Below are 25,420 nucleotides of genomic sequence, written 5' to 3' on the forward strand. Positions count from 1 at the left end.
ATTTATGCATTAAGCAGATGCTTTTATCCAAGCAACTTTCAAAAAGAGGAACAAACTATTAGTAAAAGCCAATAATATTTATTGTACACAATGCCAGGTTTATGAGACAATGATAGAATGATTTCTGAAGGATCATAAGATGCTGAGTAATGGCTGCTGAAAATACAGCTTTGCCATTACACACACACAAAAAGATTTTTTAATAATAATTTTTAATAATATTTGACAATGTTACTGTTTTTGGTCTCAGTTTATATTAGGTAGCCTTAACTACTATGTATTTACATAAAAAATGTACTTACTGTGTTCATATTGTATTGCAAAACACTTTTGCTGCAATTGAGGTGGGATACGGGTAAGGTTAGGCACAGTTTGGTGGTATGGGTAGGTTTAAGGGTGGGTGAAGGTGAAAGGGATGGGTCAACAGTGTAATTATAAATCTAATTACAGAAGTTAATTACAGATGTAATTACATGCAGGTATTTTTAAAAGAATAAGTAAAATGTAAAAATGTGTATGTACACAATAAGCATTGTATCAAACGATTAATTTAAATGTATGTACAAAGTAGTTGAGGCCACCTAATATAAAGTGGGATCCTGTTTTTCTGTATTCCTGATCAAATACATGCGATCTTGTTGGTAAAAATGTAAAATTGCTCAGCCTTGACTTTCACCAGCCATCATAATTGAGTGTTTTTAAAACTGAAGTTCAGGAGGGAAAGAGTTAGCCTGTAAGTAATTCTTGTTCACAGGAGCCAAGGAATGAAAGGTGAGATGTGCTCCAGCTCACACAAACACATGTATGGACCAGCATGCATCTGTCTGACATACACACATCATGGCCGAATAATAGCCCTCACTTGTCTCTGGAGGTATGAGGTCTGAACTCCACAAACATCTGGAGAAACGCTGCGGTGTGTCTGTTCTGCAGTCATGCACATTCCTGCATTCAGCTGAATCACCTTCAGGGGTTTTATTTCTCTTAATTGGTCTATTTTTTAAATCCACCTAATTTGCTGCTCATGGGATAATTGCTTGAAATCATGTTAAATGAGGAGTATATACGTATTATAACCACAAGAGGGAGTCGAGTGATGTCACTGCCATGCATCACTATGATGCAAATCTTACAGATACAGACATGAAATGCAAAAAAATAATCATATTTAATAAAAGGTGATTAGGTTCATTTAAATGGCCCGAAATCTATTTTTAGGAAAGTCACATTTAAACAGATGAATCCCTCTAATAAATGTCTGTCCTGACTGAATGAGTGAATATTAAATATAACAGTTTTGTCTTTTTTTTAATGCTCATTTATCTAAAGGAAGTGCCTTACTTCCCACCCATGCCTACAAAAATCGTGTCTGTACGCTGTGTGTGTGCCTAACCGAGCATGAATGAGTGACTGGTTATGTTTACACGTGTGTTATGCACACAGATAGCCATGATAATCACGTTGACCCCTCGACTTTTCCCTCCCCAGGAGATTATTCCACCACACAGTTAGCCAGCCTGCACAACAGGTGCTGACGGATTGATGGCTGGAGAGATGAATGATCGGTGGAAAAAAAAAGAGAGGGAGTGTGCGTAAGAGCAACTTAGATTCTCACGAGGAAAATAATGGTACACGTTACTGGAGGAGTCACTGAAGAGAGTGAGAGAGAGAGGGAGGGAGATGAAAAAGTCAGTGAGTCAGTAGTGAGAAAGATTGTAATAAAGTGAGAGGGAGGGATGAAGAGGAGGAAGGTATAATTACAGAGAGAGAAAGAGAGAGGGGACAAACAGTGAGAAGCCAGAGAGGGAGAGAGTGCTAAAGAAAGAGTCAGAGAACTGTCTAACCCTGCCCACTTTCCACTCAACCATTCAACTCCGGCACGGGCAGCCGTGCACCGTCAGGTTTCTCCAGAGCGACCCGGAGCTCATCGACCTGCAGGAGGAGCTCACCGACGGCGCTTCGTTCAACCCTCTTCAACTTTTATCACCATGACCGCTCCGCTCAGATAAGGATTATTTTGGACTGGCTCCCGCTTTCCGCATCGATTTGATAAGCAAGCCAGCACGGCAACTGTGATCTTGGCAGCAGAACAGAACAGGACCGAGGTGTGAGTCTGCCGTCACTCAGGATGTCCTCACTCACGCTCATGACAGGGTTGCTGCTGCTCTCCGGCTGTTTGTCAGGGGGCTGCTCGCCCACGCCGGCCGAGAGCAGCTCTCAAGGCGCAGGGCGGCCGGATGATCCCGTGACCCCCTGCCCGTCCTGCGCTCTAGCCCAGAGGCAGAAGGACTCGGAGGAGCAGACCGACATGGTGGAGGCGGTCAAGAGGCACATCCTCAACATGCTGCATCTGAACGCCCGGCCCAACGTCACACACCCGGTGCCCCGAGCCGCCTTGCTCAACGCCATCCGCAAGCTGCACGTGGGACGGGTGGGGGAGGATGGCACGGTGGAGATGGAGGAAGACGGAGGGGGGCTGGGGGAACACCGAGAGCAACCTGAGGAGCAGCCCTTTGAGATCATCACCTTCGCTGAGCCAGGTGAGGGATGTTTTAGTGCCTCGTGAGGAAATGTGATGACATTAATAGCTTGTTTGTGCTGCTAAGTGATGAACTCTCACCTGTTGAGTGAGACGGTGGAGAAACGCTCAATGCAATGAATCTTTGTGACTTAGAAAACTTTGTTTTGAATTTCAGTAATATATTCACAAGTATAACTACTTAGTACATATTGTATATATATATATATATATATATATATATTTATATATATATATATATATATATATATATATATATAGTTGTAACGTATAATATATAGAATTTAAAATATTTTTTAAGACATACTAGTAACATTTTATAGTAAGGTTCAATTTATTAACATTAGGAAATGCTTTATGTGTTATAATGAATTAACAATGAACATTAATTTTATAGCATTTATTTATCTTAGTTAATAGTAATTTCTACAGATACTAATATACGTTTACCTTTTGAAAATGTATATATTAACAATAACAATGCTTCATTATAATGCCTAATGTCTAATTTTTTAACTAAACCGTATTACCCAAATATATATAACTGAACTGATCTGAAGCATTATATAATGTTTAACAATGCATTAATTAATGATATTGTAAAGTGGGACTTTTTCGGTTTTGAATTGTTCGAGTTGTCAGATAATTCACCCCATTATGCGCAAAAATGTCCGTTCATCGTTCCTTCTTAAGATGTACACCGCAAACGCTTGCAGTATATATGATGTACAGTGGATGTCACCTCAAATGGCTCCACTCAGACTACTGTTTCGAAGGAGTGCTTTTAAAAAGCACTCAGGTAGGTGTTAGCGGAGGTCTGAGGGAGGGAGAGTCATCTTAAGGGGAACACATGCACTGCAGCTGTGGAGTATTAACACTCTGACTGTGCACTGCTGCGGGAGGCTCTCGGCGCCATGCTACTGATATGAAATGAGGAAATGATGCCCTTATTAGCAGCTATTGAATGGAGCCGCTTAAACATCTTTAATCCTGCCAAGCAACGGGAAACTGTAGAGACAGTGATTTAATATCAAATGAACACTTTATCATGGTATGCATCCGAAATATGTTGCGTATTCCCTTAAAATCTACTTGAAAGTATAGTTTACCCCAAAATGTAAATTCTGTCATCATTTACTTACCCTGACATTGTTCCAAACCTGTATGACTTTCTGTTTTCTGTAAAGCCCAAAAGAAGATATTTTGAAGAATGTCAATGGGGTCCAATATTTTTGGATCCAAAATGTTCTTTCAAAGAGTTTTTTTCTTTTCTTTTTTTCAGAAGAAATAAATTCATGCAGGTTTGGAACAATATGAGGGCAGAATTTTTATTTTGGGTGAACGGCCCTTTAGAGAGACCAATTCTTGTTTTCACAAAGTATCTCTCATTTTAAATGTCATACAGTTCATATTAACTCTAATCTTTGAGCTTTTTTACTCTGAAAATGTGTATCTGCTGACCTGATGATATGCTTTTTATGCCATGTCGCTAATGCCAAAAGACAGCCATCTATTTTTTACAATGATTCAGAAAAAAAAGCTGAAAATGACACAAACAATGCTCTTTCTTATTTGAAAACGCTTTTGGTGCCGCCCGTAACAAACACTACTTCCCAGTCGGTTCAATAAACTAGGCCTAAGTCTGGGATGGGAAGATCCACAAGTACATTCCATTTTTAATTGGTTCCTCATGACTTATTTATAACAATGTCACTGATCCACAAATCAGCATGACACTGCTGTTAAAAAAAAAGCTAACAACATTTGCCTGAATGGGGTGCGGAAGCGGATGGTTGAAGCGGTCCAATCTCATGGCATTTAGTTTTTGTTTTTTTTTATGCAAAAACAATAAAGCAGTGTTTCTAAAGATATCAAGGCTGACCTATCTTTAGACCAGCACTGGCCATGATGTGGATTGGCAGTCACATCTGATTCTTATACACAGATTGACCACCAACCGTCCCCCACAGGCTTAATGGGACAATTTCCGCAGCTCATTAATTGTAGCTATCAATATTGAGCACAAGAAGGAGCCAGCAAACATTTGACGGTGTTGTCTATTGTGCCTGTTTGCTTACATAAATGTGCATTATGCCTTGATGCTATAAAAAGACCATTTGAATGAACCTAAGATTAAAAAAGGCCCCTTAGAACCTTTATGAGATTGCAGGGGTGTTAATGATGCTCCAGGGAATGGGGTGGTTCGATCCCATTCAAAACCCACAGGGCTGTTAGCTGGCCATAATTGCTCCATTCATCAAAATATGGGGCCCAGTAATTACTCTAGGCTGCTCTGTTGGTGTATGGAATGGTCGGGGTTTCTTTGAAAGTATCTTAGTGAAATAGAAAGATCAAGTTCGTTTGAAATGTACAAAATCATTCATCTAAGCCAAGGGATAGTTTATGAAAGGGACAGTTCACCCAAAAATGAAAATTCAGTCATTTACCCTCATTGCAGACCTGTAAGACATTTTTTTTAATCAGTGGAACATAAAATTAGATTTTTGAAGAACATATGGTGTTCTAGCAAAATTGGACCCCATTGACTTTCATTGTATAAGCAAAACATTTTTACAAATATCTTCTTTTGGGGTTAGCAGAAGAAAGAAAGTCAAACAGGTTTGAAACCATTTGAGTTTTGAGTGAACTATCCATTTACTGACATTGTAGTGCCAGTTCTGGTCTTCTGGGAAGGATCTGTTGTGATGCACTCACAAAGGTCTCTAGACTGTCTGAAGAACTGGGATGAGAGTGGGATTGACACACTGGAGAAACTGTATCTGATTCTCAGGCAGTTTTGATGATCTGGTGTGGATAGCTTGGCTTGTTGCCTCTCTCTCAGGTCTTAAAAGTTCTTTGAGGCTTACTCTTGAGGGATGTTATTAACTATTTATTTCCTGCTCTGACCCTTGTGTCAACCCTGTCTCCTGATAATTCATACCTGAGGCTTCATTATTAGGGAACAGGTAGGTGATAGCTTTGTGTATTGTTTGAGACAAAGCAGTGCAAGACAGTATTATAGGTAAATGCAAGATGGCACTTGATTATGCAATGAATGTGTTTTGTGTTGCGGTCATTAAGTGATTGGGGACTGTGATATCACTTTTACATCCTGGTACAACAATACATCTGACTACAGTGAGGCTTCTTGTCAACACCGGTTTTGTGTGGATGCTGTTTTTTATCTAACACAAAAGCAATTGACTTTTGGTCTATTTATAAAATAATTCAATGATCTGACAAAATTGATTTGACAATTCTGAATACCTTTAGTTTGGTGATTCCCAACCAGTGGTACACTATCATTCAAAAGTTTTAGGTCAGTAAGACTTTTTTTTTTTTTTTTACTATAGTTATTAATTATTTTATTCAGTAAGGAATCACAAAAAAAATAAAAAACAAAACCATAATGTTAAAAAATAATTTGAATTCAAACAAAAAATGTATCATTGTATAACATTGATAAGAAGAAATGTTACTTGAGAACACAATCAGAATATTAAAATTAAAAAAAAATCTTTATTTGGTTCTTTATCAAAAGAATAATTTATATTTTACAATATTTCAAAAATATAAATATTTATGTTTTTACTGTATATTTGTTCAAATAATTGGAGTGAGCATATGAGACTTCTTTTATAAACATTAAAACTGACACCAAACTTTTAAATTATTTAAATTAATTATAGTTATTTTATACTTTTTTAAAATAAGTTGGTTCTAAGGGTCAAAGAGGGGCTGCCAGAGATAAAAAACTATTAAATTGCATTATTTTTAAGAAAAGAAAAAAAAATATAAAACAAATAATATGAGCAATTATATGTTTTTTTTTCTACTACTTTAGCTTTTCTTTTTTCATCCTATCAGACGTCTTCACCATTATATTAAACTAAATCTGTTTCTATATTTTTAAACTGCTTTGGTTTGTCAGGATGCTACTGTTTGGGTCTGTTTTTCTCCCACAGTGTCTGCTGAATTTAGTTTAATAAAGTTCAAACATTTAATTTGTAGGTAAGCCAAAAAAGGTTGAGAAATACTTTTTTTCAGTCCTGATGTCATCAGAAAGTGTTAACTGGGTTATCTCATATCTCTTGGCAGTGTTTCATTTTTTTTTAAAGACTCACTGCATAAATGTAACACCAAGTAAACAATCCTTTGATCTTCTCTGATATTCGACATGCTCAAGTAGTCATGCTCATTGTGCTTAAAGCAGATTATTTAATGCAACTATGCTATTTTAAAAACAATCTTGTCCTTGATATTGACAGTGCGCAGCCGCAGACACAACTATAGCAAAATTTCAACATACAGACAGTATGATAAGAGCGTACAAATAAGTGGAATAATTCAGTGTGTTACGTGACAGTGGGCACAGCTGACCTTCGACCCCAAACTGCAGTAGTACGAGCTTCTGAAATGTCCACCTCACCCAGACCTCAGAGACACGTGGCATGTGTTTAAACCTACAAAAAAGACAAAACAACTACAGTGAACTCAGGAACCAAATGACAATGGCAAAAGAGCAGTTGCCTTTTAATATGGAAAGAGAGGCGAAGTCTTTTTACTTGATCACACACTGCAGCTCTTGTTCGAGTTAAGAGGTGTTCTGATAAGAGATCAGGCTCGATAGCGACACAAAGATAGAGAGAGACATTCATCTGCAAATAGAAACCTGTGCTGTTTCGTTCTCTGAAAACATCTGCAGCATTTCTATAATATGTTTACGGTAAAACATTGTTCATTCCCTAATATTAACCTGCTATATTCTTGATTTTTCATTTCTTGGCAGAATTTCCAGCCTTTACTATCAACAACTCTCAAAGCAGAATTAAAAAGGTGTTGCAACTGATAAATTAACCAATTATATAAGAGCATAACAAAAAACTTCAAACAGATTCACATTAGTGTGGTGGCACTGCATTGTTCACTGATCTGTTTGACAACTTAATACACAGAGTAAGGGAATATTAGCTTTAAAAGTGGTGTGCAATTCCACCAAACAGAATTTCAAAAATAATGAATGTTTCCTAACAAATGCCATTGGTTGCCCCAAACTCATGCCATTTTTTGAGTTGACAAAAATCTTTCCAAAGCTCCACAGACTCTTAGTGTTTATAGTTTTGGGGGTGAATCAACTGCTATGTTTGTATCTGCATATTAAGCTGGAATAGGACTAAGCATTTTAGCATCCAAATTACACACTTAAGCTTTAAAAATAGTTCTTCCTGTTATGTGTTAAGTCCATTCAGTGTTTCGTGGGAGTTTTCTGACAATGGGAGATTCAATGAAGAGAACAGACCATCCAGTAAAGTTACTCAGAGATCTTTAAATAGTAATTCATCCAGGCAGATTTTCACATAGCCTGACAATCGAGCCCCAAATGAATAAACAGTTGCTCTTGTGTTTAAGTGGCAAGATGCAAAAGTGACGTCTTAAAAACACAGTGCTCATGGTGCGAGACACTGAATCACAATGGTTAAAGATTTCAGTCTGGTTCATGTTTACATTGACAAACAATTAAAATGGTCTAGTCCTGTGTGAACTTACTGTATTGACCCTTCTTTAGTTTCATAGATCACTATTATATACAGTGTCATATGAGATGACTGAGTAAAAATAAACCTGCAACTGTATTTGTCTAGATAGATATCTCAGTGCCACATTGACGAGCATAAAAGATTGAGTTTTAGAAAAGGTCTTTTCACAGCTATGCCAGACTGTCTTTTATATCAGATAACACAGGATTTATTTACTGTAGACATGTTGACTAAATAGTTGAATTAATAGCTGTCCTGTTGAGAAGGGGTTGACAGAGATCATTTAAGAGAGTCAGTATGTTGGGTCTGTAAATCAGCAATGGTTACTGATGCTGAGCTGGCTTATAGCAGACAGTCATGTGCAAGTTATAGGGAAGGCCCTTGTCATAACATACATGCTTTATGTACACAAATGGAGTGCCAGGATTTTAGAAGCGGAAATGTTTTTATGGACTGAGGTCTAGGTGTTGACGAAGGACTGCAGATGGTGGAGATTGACCGCAAAAAGAACATATCCTCTCTTACAGAAAGAGAGAAAGAGTTTAATGTAGCAGGCGTTATGTGTTTTCTGATCATGTTGAGCTGGTGGCTCTAACAGAGAGAGTTTGTCATTAATAAACTGAGCCACACAGAATCTCTGCATGAAGATCACCACTGAAAAATTGGCAGATTCCCATAGAATTGGAACAGCCACCATTCACAAAATTCTACACATTCCCATCAGTTGATTTTTCTTTATTAATTAATTTGGTTAAACTGATCATATTTTCTGTACCAGCATTTTTAAAAATTAATTAATTTATTTATTTTCCCTCTTTTCCTGTTTTCACTCTTATTAGTTTTAATTTAATTTTAGTTGTTGTTTATTTTATTTTATTTTAGTTTTACATTTCATTTATGGAGCTGAATTTCCTGATTTGTATCCTTTAAAATGGTTTTAAATAATCCATTTCTCATAACAGTTTATTGTCATTGCTATTCATTTTCATGTTTACTGCAGGTATGCTTCAAAGGTTTCAAATTTTGTAATATTCCATGTATCATAAACCAAAACAAAAAATATATTAAGTCAGTTAAAAAATTTTTTTCGTTTAGAATCATACAAATGTATTTGTTTAGTTTTGTTTTTTAAACAAACTAACAAAAAAAAATGCCTTGCACGCCTACATCAATCATTAATACGAGGGATGAAAATACAAAATTTTTAGAATTGTAACTATTTTTCTATTTTTTTTAAAACATTGTTTTTCATTTGTTAGTTTTTATTTGTGGAGTACTCTCAATCAATTTTTAAGTCCGTTCTGCATAATTCTGTGAATTTTCCTTCAAAATATGCACAGAAAATGTTTCTTCCTTCTATTTCACTTTTTTTTGTTAGTTTTTCAACTGTTACAAAGTTAAAACATGCTGTGTCATTCAAAACTCAACAATGCAATCGCAAAAATAAAGCTAACCAATTGCCTCGTGTGCTTCATCCACAGGAGATGCCCCTGACATCATGAAATTTGACATTTCTAAGGAGGGCAGCACTCTGTCCGTGGTGGAGCAGGCCAACGTGTGGCTGTTTCTTAAAGTTGCCAAGGGCAGCCGAGGAAAGGGGAAGGTGTCTGTGCAGCTCCTGCAGCATGGCAAAGCTGATCCAGGCTCTGTGGATGGACCCCAAGAAGCGGTGGTGTCTGAGAAGACTGTGGACACGCGGCGCAGCGGCTGGCACACGCTACCGGTGTCCCGCACGGTGCAGACCCTGCTGGACGGGGACAGCAGCTTGCTCAGTCTCCGCGTCTCCTGTCCCATGTGTGCCGAAGCCGGCGCCGTGCCCATCCTGGTGCCCGCAGAAGACAACAAGGGCAAAGAGAGAGAACAATCTCACCGACCCTTCCTAATGGCTGTGCTCAAGCCAGCCGAGGAGCACCAGCACAGGCGCAGCAAGCGTGGCTTGGAGTGCGACGGCAAAATCCGCGTCTGCTGTAAACGGCAGTTCTACGTCAACTTTAAGGACATCGGGTGGAGCGACTGGATCATCGCTCCATCTGGGTATCACGCTAACTACTGCGAGGGCGACTGCCCCAGCCATGTAGCCAGCATCACAGGCTCTGCCCTCTCCTTCCATTCCACCGTCATCAATCACTATCGGATGCGCGGGTACAGCCCTTTTAACAACATCAAGTCGTGCTGTGTACCCACCCGCCTACGGGCCATGTCCATGCTCTACTACAACGAGGAGCAGAAGATCATTAAGAAAGACATCCAGAACATGATAGTGGAGGAGTGTGGCTGCTCATAAGATGCCATGAACTCCTAACAAACACTTTAATGTTGGTACAAAGCACATATCAGAGGATTGGCACACAAACTTTTGAACTGCAAACTCGGGCAACCTATTTGTTTCTAGATCATTCCAATAGGACTGATTATTGGAGCGGTCTTCGTGGCACTTTCATATAAAAATGACGGAGGAGAATAAAGCATAATATATTTTTTTTAATGAAGGGAGACTGAGGGAACGGGTGCATGGGTCAAAGTGTCAGCCCTGATTCTCTGCACTGCAATAAAGAGACTTATTTTGAAGTGTGGAATTATATATTCTGAGAAGAAGAAGAAAAAGACATGCAACTCTATGCAAGTATTATTACTGGATGTTCTTTTTTTTTATTATTATTATTATTTGTCTTTTAGCTTATGTTTAATGTTGTTTTATTGTCATACCTTTTCTCACAGACAACATTTTTTAGTACATCTTAAAAGAAGGAGTTGTGTTTATTTCATTTTTCTTATGAGAAATACTTGAAGAAAAATTAGTTTGACCAGCTGCTGGAGCCAAACTACATTATTATTATTAATATGATTATTTTATTATATTATTATTATTATTATTATTATTATTATTATATTATTATCACCTATTATTATTTTTCTCCTAAACATTCTGAATGTTGATAAAAAGTAATATAAATTTGCACTAAGCCAACATTCGAACCATGTGAGGCCCAGAGCATTATGGGTCGCATTCTAGTTGCCATATCAGAGTCTAGAACCATATGCATTTGGAACTTACATATAGTAAACCAAAGACCATACACATCCCATTCTCAGAGCAAATCCCCAAAATGCCCGGCTCTGTGAATTTATTCAAATTAGGAACAACTGTGTATGGCCAACATAACATACCATTAACTCAATATTTTGTTTGTTTGTTTGTTTGTTTTTTCCTGAAACAGCCTCAATGTTAAGATATCTTTTGCTCTCTGTGTTTGACAGTGTTTGTCTCTACCAATGTATAACAAAGGTCTTAGATTCTGAACTGAAACCTAACCTACTCAACAGATATATTAATTAAAGAGATAGAAACAATGTCCTGGCAATGGCAATCTGCTTTGTCAGGTTTAAAGTACAAGACACTAAAGGAACTTACTGTGTTGTTTTATGTAGAGTTATGCAACATATGGTTGTATGTTGCTATGTTGTACAAATCAAAATATGTGCTAGTCATGTTTTATATCTAATTTATTTTGCAGCATATTCTTTGCTTCACTATTAAAGCTGAATTGTACAACTTCACCTTTTCAGCAGTGTCAGCAGTGTGTGTTTACTAGGCCAGCTGATGAACTGTATTTCAACACTAAATGCTACCTAGTTTGCCTTTTACTAAATGTAGTCCAATTAAGAATATTTTTTTGCAGATCAACTGACAAATCTGACACGTTACCCCAAATATTAACACTTCACAGCCAAAGCAGATGCTGTGCAAACTAGTGTGAACTCCTCAAGGGCCGTTTTCTGTCATTTTTAGCCACATACTGTAGCAGCTGTCTGTTGGGAGGTTTAGACTGTAAAAAGTCAAAAGAAACATCTAATATATATATATATATATATATATATATATATATATATATATATATATATATATATAATATATAAATGTTCTTGAAATAAGTCAAAATAATAAAAAATAAGCCCTTATTTGATTAAAAATACAGTGAAATGTAATATTGTGAAATTTTATAATTTGAGTATATAGTAAACTGTCATTTATTTTTATGAAGGCAAAGCTGAATTTTCAGCATTTCTACTCTAGTCTTCAGTGTCACGATTCTTCAGAAATCATAATATGCTGATTTTCTGCTTAAAAAACATTTTTGATATTATTATCAATCCTCAAAACAGTTGTGTAGCTCAATATTTTTTTGGGGTGGAAACCTTGATAATTATTTTTCTTTGATCATTAGAAAGTTCAAAAGAACAGCATTTATTTGAAATAGAAATCTTTTGTTACATTTTAATTGTCTTTACTTCTGATCTATAAAATGTGCCCTTCCTTGCTGAATAAAATCATTCTTTTTTCCAAAACTTTTGAACAATAGTGTAGGTCACAAACCGATATGTATAAGTACGTGGTTTGCCATTAAACATAGTCAAAGCATAAAAGGCCTTCAATCAGAGATATGTGCACTTACAAAGGGACCTTGTCAGCACACCAGCATGCTGTGTCAGGACAAGAGATGTGACCCAGGGGTAGAAAGGTAATTACAGCTATCATCACTCAGCAAATAAAACCCCCACAGGTCCTTTGAAAAAGAGCCTCTCTCAGAGGAAGACATAATCTCTTTCCCATAAACCCTTCAACACAAAAAGATCACAACAAACAGAACACACAGATGATTTATCACCAATCATGTGAAATAAATCTCTCAGCATAGAAACACACAAAAAGATGATCAGAGATCACGTTAACCAGTCATATCCTTTTCCACTGCCGCCTGTGACAAGTACTTTCATATGACTTCTGCCTTTGAAGATCCAGTACGAAATAAAGGTCAAGGTCAGTTCTCTTTCGAATTAGTCTTGCAAACTTTACAGAGATGTTCTTTTAGCTTGGACATCTTGACGTCTGAGGCTTGAGGGTGTTTACATGAGTCTTTAATTATCCGCCTATATACACAAACAATACATGCTTTGAAATTGTGCATGTGTAATATTGCTGGTGACTGTTATCCAATGCGTCACACATGCATGTGTGCCTTTATAGTGCCATAAAAGGCATTCACATCTTTGTTGGGTCTACTTGTGTTGATAACTCTACATCCTCTGGTAACATTCATCAGGAACCATAAAAAAGGGATGATGAACCAAAACAAACATGGCAGATTTCAAGTTCATTTCCTGAACTTCCTGGTACAGCTTCCACACAAACTGCAATATTAATTTATTATAAGAATTTGTATACATTCATCTATTTCATTTATGATGAATGTATTATTAAATGACTTTCTGTTTAGAAACAAGCTGCTTGCCATCTAAGATTGACAATGAATATCATCAGTAGACTTTGTGAGGTATAAACATCACATGCATTCCTGTCCTTCAAGGACATGAGCTTGGAGAACTCAAAATACCCCTGACAGGAGAATAAAGGCTGAGAGGAGGGGACTGGATCTACAGAATCTGTGTGGGTGTTAAGCATTGTCAATCCTCTAAGAATAAATGTGTTTGGAAGGGTGTTTGTATATGTTATAAGGGCTGAAGTGTTTATTTAACACCTCATCTGTCAAAATGAAGATGGGGATGTGTTTTAAATGCCTTCTAAAACTTGGACTCTGTATATACCATCTTTTAGACAGTATGACACGTTTTAAACCCCTAAATGGGACATGGTGGCCTTGAATTAGGCCAGCGCCCTCCCATCCATATTTACAGAGAGTCTCAATGGTGACAGGCTTACGTTAAATTCAATATTGGCTAAGTTCCCTGTTCAAGAGTTGTGAAAACTGGTAGTCTGTTGCACACGTATTTAAAAAAGTGCTTTTTGAAAAACGGGCTGAAGGACAGATTTAGATATGAAGTATGAGAGTTTTCTGAGCACTGTGAAACAACAGATATAAGCACAAAAAATTTAACATAAGGTTTCTAAAATTTTTAGGGCCCTATTTTATTTTGTTAAATTTTATCTGTCATGGTTTCTTCAAGTTAAACCAAACTTTTATTTTGACAGATTGCTATGAAGACCTTTATGTTTCTGTTTGTATATGACATGATTATAGATTTTCTGAAAAGAAATTGTAAAATGCTCATGAAGTGACTCTCAGAGCAGTTCTAGAGATCATGATCATGTGTTCATGTACTCCTATATTGAAGCAGCAGAGGCTGAAAACACCACAAGCGCCACGCGCAGAGGTCAAATTTTCCGTCATTTACAGAATTTTTTTTAGTAGTGACTGAAAAATCTGAAGGCCGTCCTTAACTTTAACAGATTACACGGGAGGTGATCTATTGTAATTTATAACTGTAATTCCCATCCCTATCCAGTTGGCGGCAAGTGTGCTCAAGTGTGGCAGCAGAGCGTGGGATCATCAGCTCCAGAACAAAAATAAAACAGTCAAAATCCTTTGCTATATTTTTGATTACGCACAGACGAGTACCCACTAGTAAAGCGAAAGAGATGATGAGTTCAGGTGCGCTGCCGCTTCTCTTGATCTGAGGTGTCTAAAGCGATCTATCATGCCACATTAAAGAGTGCCAAAACAGTATTTATTGCTTGAATTTCCTAATAAAATGGACAGAATTTAAAATCTGAGATTTATGTACAAAGACAACGCACAAAGCTCACTGTGATTTATTGGATGGGAGGCGCACTGTTCATTCATCTTTCAACTGAAAACAGAATCAATTGGGATTTAAGAATCGATATTGGTTCATAAAAATAAGAATCTATTAAAATTGAGAATTTTTTTTATTTTATACCCAGCCCTAGCATATTTTCTTGTTTTTAGTGGCCTCTGCTGTCACTGCAGGGTGTGTGTTGAATATGAAAAGTGATGCAGTCTCTGTTCATCTCTACAATTAAAATGTGAACAAAAATACAAGCAATTAAATGTGTTATTATAATTAAAACATGAAAATTAAAATGACGGGTAATAATAGATTATGAAGGAATTTTTACGACCCTGTCCATCAAAATGACGGACAATGTTAAAGTGTAATGCAACCTCTGATCACACGCATTTCAGTAGTAAACGAAACTGTGCATCTGTGCCATTCATTCGCACAGAGACCCACAGAACATGCATATTCACATTTAAATAGTCTTTTTGGGTCTTAATATTCACAGACACTAGTCAATATTGAAGTCTACTGATCTACTTTTGATGTATCCATCCAAAATTTCATGACATTTTGCGTTATACGGTAATTCTGTTTTAAATTCAGGTGGCAGTATTGTGTCTTAACTCTGACACCTGTCACACCAGAAGACCACGCAGCGCTCGGAGCTACTCTGAGGAGAGCCATGTTCGGCAGAGTAAGTTGCCGTTATTTTACTAGTCATAGAATGGGAAACGTTATATTAAACTGTTAACAGCGTTTTTCTGTGTTCATATATTGAAGTAAAGGGTGATTATTTTAATAAGTACCGCATTTTCTTTACTCGTCCTGTTTTTGTATTTGCAATCAATATGGCCTGTGCATAGTAACACTTTATTTCTTTGTTCAAATCTATTAACAGTTACACGATTAAAACTGATCTTGAAAAACTGAGCAACCACATTGCTACATTAAACTTGTAAAATGTTAAGTTGGTCGCAGTGTCATGCACTTAATGCCTCATCTGCGGTCATTCTTCAATAAGGTTCATTAGTTAACATTAGTTAATTACATTAGTTAACATATATAAATAACAAATAATATTTCCACAGCATTTATTAATCTTAGTTCATGTTAATTTCAGCATTTATAATGCATTATTAAAATCACAAGTTGTGTTTGTAAACATTAATGCACTGTGAACTAACATGAACAATGAACTGCTCTATTTTATTAACATTGACAAAGACTAATAAATTGTGTAATAAATGTATTGTTCATTGTTCATTCATGTTAGTTAATACATTATTGTTAACAAATTACATCTTATTGTAAAGAGTTACCATTAATATTTATTCATCATACTGTTGAACTTGCAGTATTTTCTCTCTTGTTATTTCATAGGAGCTTCAAAGAAGACGGAGAAAGCCAGAGTCTTGTGCCCTGTGTTTATCAGTATCCTTATGTACGTTGGGTGAAAAAGAAAAACTCAAACAAAGTAAAAAAATAATTTGACTGATACCCCCCCCAACCCCCCCCCCCCGCCCCCGCCCCAAGGTTGCTATAGATATCACGATACATCTATATCGTGAATTTTTATGGCCACAATAACCGTGATATGAAATCGTGAGCCCTAGTTTACAGTGAGGAACAATGGTAAAAAATGGGCCAGGTTTTGGAGGATTTAAAAGCAAAAATGTGAAGCTTACAAATTTATAAATGACTTACTTTAAAGGCTGGAATACACTACATTTTCTTTTTAAATCTGAAGAGATTTTTAAACACTAGGCATTGTATACTTGTACAATTTGTAAATGGAAATTATTCAATAAACGACTAAGGATCACTCACTACCAGACCTTTCAATTTGCTCTAAACATAACAAACTTGAGCATAAACAAACGCCTTGTTATTAGGAGACACGCGACAAAAGATAACAGTGTGTTCTAAAATCAACTCTAAATATCAGACACGGTTGATATGGCTGGCTCTGACTTTCGGTAACTAGTGACAACTCCTCCAGACTGTAAACCAGGGAAAAGTCATGCAGTGTAATCCAGCTTTAGGTATTCTATTAAAGGGGTCCTATTATGCTCATTTACAAAGTCTTGATTTTGTTTTGTGGGTGTACTAGAACATGCTCTCATGCTTGGTGGTTCGAAAAACACATTATTTTTCACATAATTAACATTATTAAAATACCTTTCTGCCCAGCCTGGCACAAATGGCTTGATTAGTTCCAGGTTTGATGAAGGCCCGCCTTCTGAAAGAACTAAATGTGTTGTGATTGGTTAGCTGTCCCAGTACGTTTTGATTAAACAGCTTACGGTGTTTCAGTACTGCCCCGCCCCTTGCCAAATCAGCAAGTTCCGTCTGCTCTGTTATAGTTAAGGATGGTGTCAATATTGCCATATCAGTTTGAGCCAGATTCAGACCTCGAGAATATTGAACAAGAGGATTGCGCAGAATCTGTACATGCACGGAGATTGCAAGACATATTAAAGTGGTAACATTATTTTTTTTATTTTATTTTTTTTGGCTAAATCACGTTTTAGATAGGATGTAAACAACCGCTTAAAAATAACTGCATTTACAGATAAGTGCATATGTATTATGTTTATTGTTCTTTAATTCTAACATTATAACATATATTGCAGTGCAAATTTATATGCAAATTCATTCTCTGCCAGCTGGAGGTGCTGTTGGAGTGGTAGAAATAGAGGTTTCCCTAGTAACGGCTGTACACAAAGCAGCGCTCCGCTCACAAAAGCTGCTTTATCAGACATTACATGCAAGATGAAATTAAAATCAGAGCTTGTCTTAGGAGATTTGAGGGTCTGTATTACTTACTATTGGAGAAAGCGTAACGGCTAACTCGGATCACGTGTGCCTTAATAACCAATCACATTACAGCCTTGACGTCACTGAATTTCAGAGTTGTACGACACTCAATTGCTGCTTACGGATACCATAGGAATAAATGAGAAGTGCCGTGAGCTGAATCCCACCTGTCGCAAAAAGTCAGTGACTTCTCTTATAAAACAACTTTTTTTTCATGGTAAACTCTAAAAATAGTTAAATACAAAAGTATGGTTTAGTGTAAAACATGTTAAAGATTAGAAGATAGGCTCTCGATTCAGTAAATGATAAGTCGTTTCCTCTATATAGCCATTTATTTAGTGTAGTGAAGCCTTCTATTGGCTTTGTATAAAAATCAGCACAGCAGCAGCAATGCATTCTGGGAGTTAAGGTCACGGCAGCTACAGTGGAGACTGGATGATATAGTGAATGTAGACATTTTATATTATTTTATGTTTATATTATTTAAGATCACGTTGGCATGGTTAAGGCTCACTTAACATCATTTGCCATAGCCCTTTGCACAGCCGGTGTGAAAAATTTAATTTTTTCAGCGTTAGAAACCTGGGTTAATCATTCGCGTTAATCATTCCAACGCGATCTTAAGTTGAATCATATAAACATAAAATAATGTAAAATGTCTACATTTACTACAGAACTCGGATGACAATTAAACTCGGTATGGTAAACAACTCAAATAAGATGTGGCTTAGTAATTGATCTCTGTAGATTTATTATATACAGTGATTTGCATTAAACTTTTGTAAGCCCTCACACCAAAAATAGAAGAAAATCATTTATGGAAATTTTATCTTGAGGCAGCTCGTTGATACCCAGCCACTTGTTTGTACAGATTAAGTTTCATTCATTCATTAATTTGATCACTTGCATCCTTGTTCGGCATCTCTAATAGTAAGGATCTTCAGCTTGGTTCAAGTCAAGGTATTTATATAGCATCCACAATACACATCGTTTTAAAGCAGCTTCTAGTAAGTTCTGTTACCTCTATAATGGCTTAATTCTTTACACTGAGCAGTTTTATTGGGCAATATGATGATATATAACAATGATAAATGATCCACTGTTTGAGATCTAGCTATATATTCTCCCCTTTTAAAATAGCCATGGTTTTGCTACTCTAACCAAAGTGTTTTAGCAGTTAGCCTATATCAGTACCACTGTAGTGAAAGATACTGAATAATGAATATTTGCAGCCTCTCAGACAAACCACTGCTCTTTTTTTAGTCCTTTTTATTCTAAGAGTATGTAAGATGGTTTTCAAAAAAATATTAATAGAAAACGGTCAGCTTGTTCTGTGGTGTGTGTTTACACTGTGTGCTCCTGAGCGTGCCCTAAAACATGACGGAATCCAACAGTAATTGAAATGTAAATTCTGCAGATTACGTCATTGTCTAGTATTGTGCTGTCAGCAATTTATTATAAAAACGTTTTCATAATTGTAACACATATTTACATACATAAATTATTCAGGTGCATGTGTAATAACTTGCGAAAACTTGACACTACAGCAGCACTTCCTTGTCGTCGTCTTGTCTGATGCACTCAACCAAGCGTTGTAACCACGACCTCACCCCTCCCCACCCCCCAACCATTCGACTTTCCGTAGGCGGGAATTATTTTAATGATATTCTAATGGACCGCTTTGTGACATCACAAAACGCCAGAAAACAACGCAATAGTCCAAACGAGCTGTTCGTTGTAGTTCTTGAAAAGGTTTTTTTTTTTTTTAACAAAATATCTCCCTTTGGAGTGGACTTTGAGATTTGTAACTTTGTAGATCTTTTTATGCCCAAACATACACACTACACACTGACTAAAATTCAAAAAGTGAAAATGCATAATAGGACCCCTTTAAAACTTGTGTATTACATGAGCTGTAAAGCTGTTTAAGTCATGTTTACAGAGGTGTCAGGGTTTTAAGCTTTAAATTAAGGTTTAGTATTTTTTAAGGTTAATATTACATTTTTCACACTAAAATCATTTTATTACACATATTGTTTACTTAACTATTGTTTTACTTTTCAAAAAAAGGGAGCATTTTAACATTTACAGATTAGCCCTCTTCAAGAGGACAAAATATTTACTTCCTATGAAACTTGTACAAAGTATCAGTAATATAATCATAAATAATTGCTGCAGCCAGGGATGTCTGTGACTATTTTTTCCTACATAATAAATTACTTGCACAGATGAAATGCAATAACAAATGGTGTCATGTTATCTTGTGTTCGGAGGCAAATGTTTGAGAGCGTAATCGTGTGAGACAGTTTTGAGAGGCAATTATACCAAATCATCCTGATGACAGATTTTTGCTCAGGCATTTCAGATAGACTAAAACAATATTTTAGAAGGTCTGCAATGTGATTGGTCCGCTGGTTAGTCCAGTGTCCAATCACATGATCTGTTGAGGCAAAGTCACGTTTTTAGTTGCGCTCCCAGGAATTTATTTGTTAAATGTGTTTTAGTTTATGTATATTTTAAACAATAAAAAATTATCTGCCTCAATTAAGAGTTTTTTTTTTTTTTAATGTGGTTTATAAGATTTTATGCGCATCTTGGTTTTTTCCATCTAGCATTTTTTAATGCACAAATGCTGTCAATTGAGCTTAGCTTGTACTGAACGCAGAATATTCATTTAACAACCATAATTACAAGCTTCTAGAGACACATGCTGTGTGTTTGGGTGTTAATCTAATACCTGATGTGCACTTGTCTTTTTCAGATGACCCAGGCTGCCTATTCAAGACTCAAAAGCAACAATGGTACCATGGCTCTGACAATAATTCCCTCCTGGGAACGCCAGTGAAGGGAGAGCTATCTCAAGGTTGTCAAGAGCTTAATCTCATGCCAGGCTTCCGAGGGGTTGTGCAAATCTTGACACTCTTTTCAGGGCGATAAAAAAGTCTGAAAGATAGAAAAGGGTTAGAAAAAATGAGGTCTTGCTGCCTTGGCCTACAGTAGAAGTCCACACAAGGTGATCTGTTGTTTTCAAGGCTGAGAACAACGTATCATGTCTGCTGGTCTGGTCAGCTTTCTCACTTTGACAATAAGAGTGAGAGTGACTGGGAAATCTAACACTCATCTCTTTGTTTGTGGAGAAAAACTAGAACGGCAGCCTACAGACTGCACGGCTCCTGTGTTATCACTACAAACCTCCTCTTCCCTTTTTTTCCACCCCTGACTCCTCTTCTCTTTGCTGAGACATAAACTCCTTTATAGTGCATAGTATGTGGGATTGAACATGGACGCAGGTAAAGTAATACCTGCAGAGGGCACAGAAAGTGCATTCAGGACAAGAGAAAGAGGGCTGATAAGATGATAGAGAGCATGGCCCTACACAGATCTGTCCATTTGTGCACTGATCCAAAATCCCATCAGTGGTTTTATCGTGTCATTTGCAGGAAAACAAATGGTGTCTTATGCATTCTAATTAGCGCTATACCAAAGTATAATTTTTATACCAAACAATGATGACAATGTATTAAAAACAGAAATGTTTTTCCTTTGCGGTTTTGAAAAGTGTTTAATACAGATGACAACATTGTCAAAATGATCTCCGTTCACATGGATCATCGAAAATTACTAAAAACGCTGTATTATGGATGCCAAGCCATTAGTTGGCGATGTCACTTTGTAAAGAAGCACTATGTGCCTGTGCACATACCTATCGACTGGAAACATAATAAGCATGCGCATGAAGTCACAGTTTTCACGAATTCACATTTTTGTTGTTTACATGATAAAGATAACACTCTGAAAACCCATTTTCAAAAGTTTGTTTTCAGGCCCCAAAAAAGCCACTTATGTGTAAAAACCATCCTAACACTAGAGGAGTTTTAGGTCGATTTATCCCTGATTTCCCCTCCCAAGAATCGGAAATAAAATCTTGTTGAGGACCTCGGTCGGCTCCGATGTTCAGCGTGCATTATTTGGTAATGTGAGACGTTTACAGATTGAATCTTGCACCTCCCGATCTGGGGTGCCAACTATGGTCGTAAGTTCTGTCGTTACCAACAAGGTTCAATGATTCGATGTTTCCCAAAACCATAGTTCAAATGAACATTCGCAAACAGTGTCGCAAACTTATGTGGTTGGAACTAGTGTTCTCGACTTGTGGTTAGAAGCATAGCTTCTTGTTAGTAAGACATATGGGCTTAAATAAATATGCTCTTGGGCACAGTAAGCAAGCTAATATGCAGTACAATCTATATATTCCATTCTATCTAAATATAAACGCATTTCCATCTATATATTTGTGTGCTATAAGCTCCATTTTTGAAGAGTGTGCATGTGCATACATACCTAAGGGAACCCCTCAGTATGACATAAGAGGGAACCCACGATTAATCAAACATCAAATAAACCAAAATGACAATGAACAAAAAATATTAAATTAGTCATCAGGTGCCATGTTCAACACAGCAGAGATCTTAGAGATCTCTAATCAGTTAAATAACAAAAGTTATTACTCCACCACATGCATGTGATGTCATGAACATCACCCCTATGTTATTGAACTAATGTGGTTCAAACAATGGAGATGTGACCGTTTTCGGGAAACAGTCGTGACTAGGTAGTTTGTTTCCACAACAATGCATCATAATATGGTGGTCAATCAGCGAGTGGTGCCATTTTGGAGCACATCCGCTAAACGCAAATTGCATACACTCTTCTGTTACAGCTGCGCTGCACAGATGCACTGTTTACATTCAAATCAAAGCGTAAATATACGTAGAAAATGTATCCTTGTGTCACGGCTGACACAGAAGAGCGTACGCAGTTTGCATTCAGCGAATGTTCTCTAAAATAGCGTTACGGTGATGCGGAGAGACACACAGGAGACAAATTGTTGAATAAAGCCATTATTTTTGTTTTCTTCATGTACAAAAAGTATTCTCGTCGCTTCATAATGTTACGGTTGAACCACTGATGGCAGATGGACTATTCTGACGATGCTTTTCATACTTTTCTGGACCTTGACAGTGTAATTTACTTGTCAGTCAATGGGACAGTCACAAGCCTCCCGGTTTTCATCCAAAATATCTTAAATTGTGTTCCGAAGATGAACTTTTATGGGTTTGGAACAACATGGGGGTAAGTGATTAATGACAAAATTTTCATTTTAGGGTGGAGTATCCCTTTAATGGTTTAGCTCCTGCATACCTAACTAGTCTTTTACCACACTACAATCCATCACGCTCCCTAAGGTCGCAAAACTCTGGACCTAGGATAGGAAAGTCCACTAAAGGAGGTAGAGCTTTTTCGCATTTGGCTCCCAAACTCTGGAACAGACTTCCTGATAATGTTCGGAGTTCAGACACACTCTCTCTGTTTAAGTCTAGATTAGACATCTCTTTGGCCAAGCATTCAAATAATGCATCTCATAAACTTGTACTGCAGTTAAATCTGATCAAATGTGCATTATTATTCTTTATCTTGGGTTAAACAAATAAATTTCTCTTGGTTGGAACAGCAGCTACGGTAATTATGTCTCCATTTGTTTCCATTTGTTCATCCAGAACACCCGAGAAGAGATGATGCCAACCCCTCAGATGATGCTAACCCTGAAACAACATACAGAACTACCACATTTTAACTACCAGCTTAAAAGAACAGTCAAAATCCATAAAAAGTTTTCTGTTTTTAGTTTAAAATGGTGTTGTGTAAAAACCCCTTAAAAGTCCTGTGGTGCAAAGTACATTTACCTGAACTTCACATATGGGTTTCAAAGCAGATTATTAAAATATCTTTCTTAAATGTCACTGACACAGCTACTAGTCATTTAAGTTTAACAGTTTTAGAGTTACATTGCAATGCTTGCTTTATAACATAATAAACATGCTTACACATTAAAGCTTGTAATTTGTATTTCAGCTTGCAGCTTTTGACTTTTTTATTCTTACTTTTCACTGTTTTAACGTCACTGCATCAAAACAAAGATACAACAATCAACAGTATCTTTTAACAGACGTCATTCAGCTAGAGTGTAAATATCCCACAGCAATGCATGCCACAGATATTTTTGGAGAAAACCCAATAAGCGAAGGCCACTTAGTTATTAAAGACGAGATGGAGAAAAAAACATTGTTTTCTTCCACTGTCATTTCTTGTCCACCCGCAGAGAATTTGCACGTCTGTCTTCTTCAGTAACTATTTTTTCTCTGTTTGTTTTATAGTTGTTTTGAATGCATCTTGCTTCAACCTAATATTCTAAATTTCCCAGAAGACACCAGCAATCAAATGCAAATTAATGGCAAATTAAGATCCCCTGTCCTCTCTGAGACAAACTATAATTCTGTTTCCCTCATGTGCCGAAAGTAAACAACAACAGAGTCACTTCAGGCAAAGGAAGTGGTGCATGCTGTTCGTTTGATGAATCTGCATTCCTAACACATTTCGTTTGTATAACATAGTAAACTAAAGTAAACTCTCTTTCCATGTCACAAATGGGTAAAGCTTATTCAAGCGGTCCTCTGTGTGCAACACGGACCTTATCTGAACGGGGAAAAAAGACTGGTGCAAAGGGGGAGCACAGAGCCAGTGGATTGAGTGAAAGAAGATAAATAAGTAAAAGTTTCTGCAAACAGACAAAGTGCAGTGACCCCGTTGACAGGTTAGTCAGTGCTGTCGGAAACACTTGGTTGGAGTGGCTCAGGGTGAGGCAGCTCAGCGGGTGGCGCAATATTTACAGATCAAATGCCTTGAAAGTCCCGCTCTGACGGGACTGTTCAACATCACTCAGCAAAGCACTTATACCATGTAATTATTTATGACTTCAAATAAGCACAACTTGCTGAACAAAGCTAAGATATTGAGAAAAACAAGCTTTTATGGATCCCAATGGATAACAGTACAGTGTGTGTAAAAAATAATGATTGCCAGGACTGTCACATTAAATAAAAAAGAACATCAATCTTCATAACATGTACCATGTGGGTCAATGACATGATACTCTTTCATATGTCTGGATCTATACATTTATAATAATAATAATAATAATAATAATAATAATAATAATAATAATAATAAATAGCTATGTACAATGGTTGAATACACTTCATCTATGATAAGCATGTTTTCATTTCTGTATTTTTTTTTTTTATATATTTTCTGAGAGGGCATTAAGTCAAGGTTATACAATTGTGGTGATAAATACACTTATTAAAAATTAAATAATACTACTAATGAAAAAGGTTTTATTATTCCTTAAAAATGTCAACAAAACTGCTTCAATGCTTAATACTATATTTTTTAAAAATGTGTTCACAAAATTAAAGTCATCAACATACAGAACCATAAAAAATATAAAACAGGAAATTATATCATAGAGAAATTTATTAAATCGTTTCATTCATATGCTTCCTTTTTTCCTCAAACATGTGCAGCTGACTTGCAATATATGAATCACCAAGGACCACAGTTTCAGATAGAAATCTTCTTTACTATTCTGCTGAAAAAAAAAGTCATACATCTTGCATGGTCTGCAGGTGAGTAAATTTTGGGTGAAATATCCCTTTGAGGAAAATATGTTTTTAAATGTGTAGACACTTATACGAGTTTTATAAAATATGTAGAAAAAAATGTCTATGAAGCTGAAAAATGAAAAAAAGTGGGTAAGGTTTTGAGTTTGCTAGGAGATGAGAAAAAATAGAAGAAGAAGAAAATGCCTCCCTTTAAAGGTTAGGACGTTCATGCTTGAGTTGGCCTGTTGGGATAGCGGACAGGTTTGAGGACAGGCTCTGATGCGAGTCTCATTCATTGAGGGCCAGTGTTGTCCTCGTGTTATTCTAGGCATAAGGAAGTGACGTGGATGAAATAGGCAGCCATTGTCTTCTGATGCGTTGACCTCATTCTCCCTTTGGGACTGTCTAAATATTATTTCTTGCAA

The 25,420-nt window shown here is 36.7% G+C and overlaps 1 long non-coding RNA gene and 1 pseudogene across 2 annotated transcripts in view; one reads left to right on the plus strand and one right to left on the minus strand.

The window, feature by feature from the left end:
- Positions 1-25,420, minus strand: part of LOC122136190 — a 28,434-nt gene that overhangs the window by 2,304 nt on the left and 710 nt on the right. Inside the window, exon 2 of the long non-coding RNA XR_006153998.1 lies at positions 6,920-7,002. This is a non-coding gene — a long non-coding RNA (uncharacterized LOC122136190). The remainder of the gene's footprint in view (positions 1-6,919; positions 7,003-25,420) is intronic.
- Positions 1,800-11,642, plus strand: LOC109103058 (annotated as a pseudogene). Its single transcript, XR_002019969.2, has 2 exons — positions 1,800-2,540; positions 9,558-11,642. The product of XR_002019969.2 is annotated as an inhibin beta A chain-like (transcript).

The sequence above is a fragment of the Cyprinus carpio genome, chromosome B2 (genome assembly GCF_018340385.1).
Source record: "Cyprinus carpio isolate SPL01 chromosome B2, ASM1834038v1, whole genome shotgun sequence".
NCBI classification, from domain to species: Eukaryota; Metazoa; Chordata; class Actinopteri; order Cypriniformes; family Cyprinidae; genus Cyprinus; species Cyprinus carpio.